Source organism: Armigeres subalbatus, chromosome 3 (assembly GCF_024139115.2).
Source record: "Armigeres subalbatus isolate Guangzhou_Male chromosome 3, GZ_Asu_2, whole genome shotgun sequence".
NCBI lineage: Eukaryota > Metazoa > Arthropoda > Insecta > Diptera > Culicidae > Armigeres > Armigeres subalbatus.
In genome coordinates, this window is record NC_085141.1 from 343,443,809 (window position 1) to 343,453,958 (window position 10,150).

At 43.4% G+C, this 10,150-nt stretch overlaps 1 protein-coding gene across 2 annotated transcripts in view; it reads left to right on the top strand.

The window, feature by feature from the left end:
• The window catches only part of LOC134225898 (ecdysone receptor), a 917,337-nt gene that overhangs the window by 385,073 nt on the left and 522,114 nt on the right, over window positions 1–10,150 (top strand). The window lies entirely within an intron of this gene.

A 10,150-nucleotide genomic window follows, 5' to 3' on the forward strand; every position in this document is an offset into this window, starting at 1 on the left:
AATGTGCTACAAATTTCGAATTCTTATATAATGGATTTTGATGTTTTAGAAAATGGTAACGGAAATATCCATTCTGTGCATTGGTCAAACGTGTCCAATGTAGTGTGAGTATGGGTGTAGTTACTCGACTCACTAAAACCAAATCCCTTTGCACTAGTCGGTCTCCTAGCACTCAACCCAGGAATATTTCAGACGGCAATGATTGATCCATGAGCACAATGTGCACCTCGCACTACGAGTGACAGTGTGACCAAGTGGAAGCTGGAAGACCCTTTGCGGCATGCCAGCTCTGACACTCGACAACAGTCAACCTACGGACATACTGGTGCTCGCTGCAGGTCATCGCACTCCAGTTCTCCATGCACTACTTTCATTATTTTAACATTGAAAAGATGGATGAATCCTACATCAGACTGAATAGGGAAGCAAGCATGGGAAGCAGATCTGACTAGTCATTAACACGTTGAAGACGAAGTAGGCTTAAGAGAAGACAACGGCCATTTACCACGAACTTGTATCAATGGCGACAAAATCAAGGTGGTTGAAGAATTTGTGTACTTGGGCTCACTTGACTTCCGATAACGATACCAGCAGACAAATTCGGAGACGCAACGTGACAGGAAAGCGTACACAATTTGGACTCCATAAAACACTCCGATCAAATAGAGTTCACCGCCGTACTAAACAGACTCCCTCATTAAACCGGTGGCGGTAGTCCTCCTTGGACACGAGATGTGGACAATGCTTGTGGAGGACCAACGCGCTCATGTCCCAGTAACATACAAGTTTTATAATAGTTTTATAGAAGCTTTGTAGAGCAAATATTGGTTTTCATGACCGTTATAAAACCCAAAATGTTTCTTGGGATGGAAACGGCATTGGACGTGTGAAAAAGAGAAAGTATCAACGCCTCCCATTCAGTGTGCTAGAGTTCCAGACACATAGAAGTCTTCATTTCTAGAATGCTTGAATGGCTTCTTCTATCAGCGCACGGTAACGACGCTCATTTTTGTGTTACCAAGTGATTCGCGTTACTCAAAAAGCTTCCATTGGTGAGCGTTGAAGATCATTAAACGGTGAATCATCGAACATTCAATTTCAAAGATCTGAGGAAGCTCATAACTTGCCCGCGGCAAAGCATCAAGTTGGCTAAGATTAACCTGATTTTTCTCATGTTCTGATTTTTTCAATGCCTGCGAGAGCCTTTACGGTTATATGTTACCAAACTCTTACCATTACTGAACATTGAACTGTTGGAAATCAAGCTTGAAATCAAAAGGCTCGTTATGCAATTGGCATATCAGGAAACTGAAAAAGCCAACAATGTTCTGATAATAATCGCTAGATAAATTTGCGTCAATTTTAAATAATAATACTCTTTGAAATAAAATTGTTTCTTATTATCTATAAGGGAATGCAACAGTAAGACGGATTTTTTTTTTAAAACGATGGTTTCTCGGCTGATACCAGAAAAGAGGCGCATAATGAGCAAAACGACCTGATGGCTATATAGCGTGTTTAGAAAATCGAATTTGCTAATCATTAGCCTTTTCTGTAAGCGTGTACTCACACGCACATTTCACTCACACTTTTACTCAGTTTGTTTGCAACCACGAGCTGTTGTCACGGCAAAATCAAATGGGATTATTTGCAATCACGAACCATGCGTTTGTGTTGGTGAGAAATGTCGGCAAGACCCTAATAAGCAATTAAACCTACTGGGCTTACACTCGATCCCATATATGGGTCACTTTGTAACAATAATTAATCACTCAATTTTGCATGTTGATCAAATGGAAATGACCCATATTAGTGTGTGAACCATGATTGTGGGGTCAGTATACTTGGTCCTGGATCACTCATGCAGTATCGGTTGCATTGTGATGTAAACAGCGGGCTTCGTTTAATAGGTACAACGGTGTGAGTCAGCTTGTCGATGATAAAATCGGTGCGAATGCCAAAAATACGACATTCTACGGTGGGTTGGTTAGATTAGGATAGTGTGAATAAGGACATGGAAACCGTGAATAAAAGAGTAGAAAAGTTCCAATAGAAATTATTTGCAATGAGCGGTAATACGGTGGTGGTTCATTATTTCAGTGAAAGTGTCCATTATTCGTATAGAGCCCATAATACGCATATAAACCTTAATGACATTCACTTTTGGTTTTGTTTATCATATTACATATTAATAACAAGGTTTTAGCTCTGAAAAGTAATAAAAAAAATATTTTCGAGGTTGTTGCCAAAATCGGGATGAAAATGTTGCCAAAAACGGGTGTTATCAAAATCGGGGTAGACAAAAACGGTGTTGCCAAAATCGGATGGGACTGTATATATATAGAAGATTTGAGAGGTTTTGTTCTATTATTGGCAGAGGGGTTTTTATCGACCAAATTTTATGAAATTTGGCCACAATATTCTTTGATATGCAAAGAATGTTTAGGCCAAATTTGAGCCTAGTCAGTCATAAAAAACCCCCCTGTCAATAATAGAACAAAACCTGCCAAAGCCGTCATTCCCCCTATATATATATATATATATATATATATATATATATATATATATATATATATATATATATATATATATATATATATATTATCAATTTCCCACCTTATCGGCCGCGACGATTTGAAATCGTCGCAAAACAAATCGTCGCCGAAATCGTCGCCAGCAAAATGGCCATAAGATCTGTCAGATCAACTGTGAACAAAATTGTTTGATCTCCAATAATCACATTATTTCCCAAAATTTAGTACTATTATTCATGCATATTTTCATAATTTGGCTTTGAACTACCACATATTGAAAATAATGATATTGGCGACGATTTTAAAGGTGCTTAAAAAGTGATCGGCGCGTTTTGTTACCAGCGAAACTGACAATATATAAATATATATGTTTTTTGATTTCTAATTTATAATCTAGCAATTCTCCGTAAATTCCTCCAGAAGATAATTCAGGAATTTTCCCGGAAGTTCCGGAACTACCGGAGGAAATCCTTGAGAAACTTCCGGAGGAATTCCTGGAGAAACTTCCGGAGGATTTCCTGGAGAAACTTCCGGAGGAATTCCTGGAGAAACTTCCGGAGGAATTCCTGGAGAAACTTCCGGAGGAATTCCTGGAGAAACTTCCGGAGGAATTCCTGGAGAAACTTCTGGAGGAATTCCTGGAGGAACTTCCGGAGGAATTCTTGTAGGAACTTCCGGGGGAATTACTGAAGGAAGTTTCGGAAGAATTTCTGAAGGAGCTTCCGAAGAAATTGCTGAAGAAACTTCCGGAGAATTTCCTTGAGATACTTCGGAGTGAATTCCGGGAGAAACTCTCGGAGGATTTCCTGGAGAAACTTCCGGAGAAATTCCTGGAGAAACTTCCGGAGGAATTTTTGGAGGAACTTCCGGAAGAATTCCTGGAGAAACTTCTGGAGCAACTTCCGGAGGAATTTTGAGGAACTTCCGAAGGAGGAATTCTGGAGGAATTCCTGAGAAACTTCCGAAGAATTTCTGGAGAAACTTCCGTAAGAATTGCTGGAGGAACTTCCAGATGAATTGTTGGAGGAACTTTCGGAGGAATTCTTTGAGGAATTTCCTGGAGGAACTTCCGAAGGAACTCCTCGAAGAACTTCCGGAGGAATTCCTGGAGGAACTTCCGGAAGAACTTTTGGAAAAACTTCCGGAGGAACTTCCGGAAGAACTTCCGGAAGAACTTCCAGAGAAACTTCCTGAGGAATTCCTGGAGGAACTTCCGGAGGAATTCCTGGAGGAACTTCCGGAGGAATTTCTGGAGGAACTTCCGGAGGAATTCCTGGAGGAACTTCCGGAGGAATTCCTGGAGGAACTTCCGGAGGAATTCCTGGAGGAACTTCCGGAGGAATTCCTGGAGGAACTTCCGGAGGAATTCCTGGAGGAACTTCCGGAGGAATTCCTGGAGGAACTTCCGGAGGAATTCCTGGAGGAAGTTCTAGAGGAATTTCCGGAGGAATTAGTGGAGGAACTTCCGGAAGAATTCCTGGAGGAACTTCCGGAGGAATTCCTGGAGGAACTTCCGGAGGAATTCCTGGAGGAACTTCCGGAGGAATTCCTGGAGGAACTTCTGGAGGAATTCCTGGAGGAACTTCTGGAGGAATTCCTGAGGGAACTTCCGGAGGAATTCCTGGAGGAACTTCCGGAGGAATTCCTGGAGGAACTTCCGGAGGAATTCCTGGAGGAACTTCCGGAGGAATTCCTGGAGGAACTTCCGGAGGAATTCCTGGAGGAACTTCCGGAGGAATTCCTGGAGGAACTTCCGGAGGAATTCCTGGAGAACTTCCGGAGGAATTCCTGGAGGAACTTCCTGGAGGAATTCCTGGAGGAACTTCCGGAGGAATTCCTGGAGGAACTTCCGGAGGAATTCCTGGAGGAACTTCCGAGGAATTCCTGGAGGAACTTCCGGAGGAATTCCTGGAGGAACTTCCGGAGGAATTCCTGGAGGAACTCGGAGGAATTCCTGGAGGAACTTCCCGAGGAATTCGTGGAGGAGCTTCGGAGGAATTCCTTGAGGAACTTCCGGAGGAATTCCTGAGGAACTTCCGGAGGAATTCCTGGAGGAACTTCCGGAGGAATTCCTGGAGGAACTTCCGGAGGAATTCCTGGAGGAACTTCCGGAGGAATTCCTGGAGGAACTTCCGGAGGAATTCCTGGAGGAACTTCCGGAGGAATTCCTGGAGGAACTTCCGGAGGAATTCCTGGAGGAACTTCCGGAGGAATTCCTGGAGGAACTTCCGGAGGAATTCCTGGAGGAACTTCCGGAGGAATTCCTGGAGGAACTTCCGGAGGAATTCCTGGAGGAACTTGCGGAGGAATTCTTGGAGGATTTTCCGGAGAAACTTCCGGAGGAATTCCTGGAGGAACTTCCGGAGAAATTCCTGGAGGAACATGCGGAGGAACTTCCGGAGGAATTCCCAGAGGAACTTCCGGAGAATTCTGGAGGAACTGCCGTAAGAATTCCTAGAGGAACCTCCTGAGGAATTCCTGAATGAAATTCTGGAAGAATTTCTAAAGGAACTTCCGGTGGAATTTCTAAAGGAACTTCCGGAAGAATTCTTGGAGAAACTTCCGGAAGAATTCCCGGAGGAACTTCCAGAAAAATTCCTGGAGGAACTTCCGGAGAAATTCCTGGAGGAACTGCTGGGGGAATTCCTGGAGGAACTTCCGGAGGAATTCCTGGATGAACTTCCGAGAACTTTCTGGAGGAACTTCCGGAGGAAGCCTGCATGTTGTAGCATTCCTGGAGGATTTTCTGGAGGAAGCTCGCATGTTGTTGAATTCCTGGAGAAACTTCCAAAGGAATTCCTGGAGGAACTTCCGGCGGGATTCCCGGAGGAACTTCCCGAGGAACTTCCGGAGGAATTCCTGGAGTAACTTCCGGAGGAATTCTCGGAGGAACTTCCGGAAGAATTCCCGGAGGAACTTCCAGAAAAATTCCTGGAGGAACTTCCGGAGAAATTCCTGGAGGAACTGCTGGGGGAATTCCTGGAGGAACTTCCGGAGGAATTCTTGGAGGATTTTCCGGAGAAACTTCCGGAGGAATTCCTGGAGGAACTTCCGGAGAAATTCCTGGAGGAACATGCGGAGGAACTTCCGGAGGAATTCCTGGAGGAACTTCCGGAGGAATTCCTAGAGGAACTCCCGTAAGAATTCCTAGAGGAACCTCCTGAGGAATTCCTGAATGAAATTCTGGAGGAATTTCTAAAGGAACTTCCGGAGGAATTCCTGGAGGAATTTCCGGAAGAATTCTTGGAGGAACTTCCGGAGGAATTCTTGGAGGAACTTCCGGAGGAATTCCTGGAGGAACTTCCGGAGGAATTCCTGGAGGAACTTCCGGAGGAATTCCTGGAGGAACTTCCGGAGGAATTCCTGGAGGAACTTCCGGAGAACTTTCTGGAGGAACTTCCGGAGGAAGCCCGCATGTTGTAGCGATCCTGGAGGAACTTCTGGAGGAAGCTCGCATGTTGTTGAATTCCTTGAGGAACTTCCGGAGGAGTTCCTAGAGGAGCTTCCGGAGGTATTCCTGGAGGAATTTCCTGCGGAATTCCTGGAGGAGTTTCCGAAGGAATTCCTGGAGGAATTTCCGGAGGAATTCTTGGAGGAATTTCAGAAGGAATTCCTGGAGGAATTTCCGTAAGAATTGATGGAGGAATTTCTGGATGAATTTCTGAAGGAATTTAAGGAGGGATTTCTGGAGGAATTTACAGAAGAATTCCTGGAGTAATTTCCGGAGGAATTCTTGGAGGAATTTCCGGAGGAATTCCTGGAGGAATTTCCGGAGGAATTCCTGGATGAACTATCGGAGGAATTCTTGGAGGAACTCACGTAGGAGCTATTGGAGGAATTCCTGGAAGAATTTCCGAGGGAATTTTTGAAGGAAATTGTGCAAGAATTGCAGGAGGATTCTCCAGAGAAATTGGTGGAAGGGTTTCCAAAGAATATCTGGAGGAGTTTCCAGACGATCTTCTGGAGATACTTCCTGAGGTATGCCTGGGAAATTTTCCGAAGATTTTTTTTGAAGAACTTACAAAGCTATTTCCGGAGGACTTCCTGAAAAACTTCCGAACAAATTGCCCCGCCTCTATTGTTGATAACCAACGACGCTGCCACGTCACCATCGATAAAATATAATAAATTAATAATAATTAAAAAAATATATTGAATTATATAAATTGAATTACATATATATACATACATAAAAATTAATAAAAAATTTAACATAAAAATTGTAAAGTAAAAATTAAAATTTAAAACAAATAGTTAAATATTAAAAATAAAAAATATTTTAAAAAAATCAACTGAATATTTTTAATTTAAAGATTCAAGTATTTGTATATACCATAAAATACGTTTTGAATAAATAAAATTTGAAATTGTATATCTGAAATTTTATTTTCAAAATGAAAGAAAAAACTGAATACCCCTAACCCCCGCTGCCGAAAAGCGGGATTCTTCCTGACCTGGTTTTACGTTGTTTTTAGTTACATCAAAAATATTACGTCGAAAATAAATTACACTGCTTTAATTTGAAAATAAAATATCAAGTACGTCAACTTTTGTTACGTCAATCAGATGTAATAAAACATTATATTTACGACGGCGATGATGTGCATCGAATCTGATATGATATTACTTTTTATTTTTTACTGTGTAGTGGGTTAGAAACAAATTTGACTGAAGCGCTGTCTTGAATTGATGAAAAGGGCTATGGCATTCCGGAGTCCACCGCCGCTTCGTTCCCTTCTTCAGCAGCTGGTCCATCGGATGACATAATTGGTGCTGCGCACGAACCTTCCATAGAAGTTGATCGCACCCAAATACAATCTTAGTTCGGAAACATTTGTTGGGACCGGAATTTATGCGATGGCCTCCACCTTTTCAGGATTTGGACGGATGTCTTCTTTGTCCACGATATGTGCCCCAAATAGGCGAGCTGTTTTTGGAAAAGAAGACCACGATGTTATCGATGGTGAGCAGCTTCTTGGAACTATTATCTACTTTGAGTTGCAAATACGCATCGGAGAGATCGATGATGCTGAAAATGATGCTCCCATTGAGTTGAGCGAAGATTTTGTCGTGAGTCGGAAGCGGATAGTGGTTAGCTTCTAATGCCTTGTTGAGTCCCATCGAGTATTCCGCGCAGATGTGATCGCGTCCGTTTGGTTTGCGTACCGTCGCAATTGCATAGAAAACAAGTATGCGGTATGGAGTTAGGCTTCAGAAAGTGTTTTCATTCGTTTTCTGCATTGTCTTAAGGTATCGCTAAAAACTTTCGCATACTTCGGAAATCTTGAATTTGTTGGTCGATAGATTTTGCCTTCACTTGATTGTAGACTGAATCGATGGGAACTGATCATAACAACAGTTCGATCCAGTCCATGCCTAAGAGGTTAAGGTTGGCAGCCGTTGTGAGGAAACACTTTCCTTTTTTTCGTGTTGCCGTTGCGACGAAACTCACTAAACAGATGGAGCGGATTTCCTGACGCGTTCATGGCTTGAATTGTTGGCTTTTCGATAGCAGGCTTACCCAGGGAGCTCCAGGTTCGCTTCGATATAACCGTGATGTCGCTGGCTGTGTCCAACTGCAGCTTGATTTCTACGCCGTTGATGATGTTTGGTACGTACTTTCGCTAGCTTGAGTGTTGAGAAATGTGTATTCTTCGAGACTTGACCATGCTGGGCTTTCTTGATCTGCTCGGCAACGTTTTCTCCTCTCCAGCCGAAACTGGTTTTGGAGTTCAGTGCGTGGTTTCTCTTGTTTCGACCTGCAGAACGATGACGCGATCGGCCGAAATATTTGTTTTGCATAGCGCGGCCGGTAATAAAAATCAGTTCAGTTCAGTGCGTGCCGAAACATTTGTTCTGCATTGCGCGGCCGGTAATAAAAATCAGTTCAGTGCGAGATTTCTCTTGTTTCGGACTGCAGAACGATCGCGCGATCGGCCGAAATATTTGTTCTGCATTGCGCGGCCGGTAATAAAAATCAGTTCAGTGCGAGATTTCTCTTGTTTCGGACTGCAGAACGATGACGCGATCGGCCAAAATATTTGTTCTGCATTGCGCGGCCGGTAATAAGAGTAGCTATCGAACAAGTAAGTGCAGTGCGTGTTTTAGTCGTCGGGAAAGAAATAAAGTATTTTGTGTTCGGTGGCTCATGCGCATGTAGCGCGCGGTCGAAAAAAGCGAGTTCTCCAATAGTTTGCTGTAGCCATCGAACAAGTGAGTACAGAGTGCTGCGCTTCCGTGCGGTCGTCCAAAACGCGAATCTCCTTAGCTTTCATATGCCACCGGGCGTGCATGTTTTTTAACTTTTAACTCGTATTAGTGTCATTTCCATCCCATAGATCGCATCGCTTTACCAAAGTGAATCCAGATAAATTATCCTTTGTAACTAAGACGATATCCTATACCAAGATAAACGCGGATATGCAGAGGTATACTCGGTATCTAGTAGCAACGAGAGTCGGACCAATAATCCTTCCATTCCTATATGACCGTAAGGACGTGGCTGGCGCCGTTATTGACTTTAAATATTTGAGCTCCTGAAACGTGTACATTTGAGAATGGGTAGCTAATCCCAAGCCCCATTCATTGTGTTCTCTGTACAATTTCGCAAGTTCAGTCAATCACGGAGTAGCAAATCACGAATTGTACGGTCATAATGCTCATAATGCTCATGCTCATGCTCCAGCGGAAACTGGTTTTGACTTCAAGAAACAGCTGCAGTAATTCTTTCCTTATGGCTGCCATGGTTGCACTGCTTGCATTAGTGATTGCCAACAATTTATCTTCTGGCTTTGAAGATTTCTGCTGGCGTGAATTTCCCTTCTCCTGAACGGCGTTCACTGTTGATTTCGAGCTTGACTGGCGCTCGATCATGGATGTATCCGCTTTGAGATTGACGAGCCGTTGATAGTCGTCGATCAGATTCTGGAGTGTAACTGGAACTTCAGTGTATCTGGTGTTTCAGCTTCAATACGAGAAAGTAGTCTGGCTCATATGTCCGCATAGCAATGCGCTTTAAGTACACAGACAAACACCAAGCTCTTGAACTGGTCAATCTCAACGTTCTTGAAATCGGAATCCTCGCAAGTTATCGGTTGACCTTTCCTCCGTAGCCTATAATGTCTTTGGATTCTGACTTGACGAGCTGCAGACACTGGTAGCGCTTGTTGAAGATAGAGGTTTGCGATCCAAAAATTTGCTTGAGGGTTTCGACGGTGTTCGCAGAGTTGATATCCTTGGAAAACTTTGGCAGAATGTAGTTGGAATACCGTGTGTGTGAGAAGGTGTATCCAACTTCCTTAGCAGCAAACGTACTTTAGCGGAATCTTCCAGGTTCCCAGCTTCCGAATCAAAAAGGTCTGCGTACCGGCTATACCACTTTTCGAAAGTTTTTCCATTTTCTGAGTCGTAAGAAATTAGCAGATGTTCGTTGCCAGGGCCTCAAGTGTTTGCTCCGGGTTGCGAGGGCCTGGAGTAGGTTGCGCTAACTTCTGCAGGAGCGCCGCCATTTGGAGAATTACTTCTTGAAGTTCCGTCATTGCCTCAGGTTCTAAATCCTCGTCGCCAGTTGTTATATCAATTGTACTTCCGTTCGGTTGTTGCTAAGTGTTCCGGAT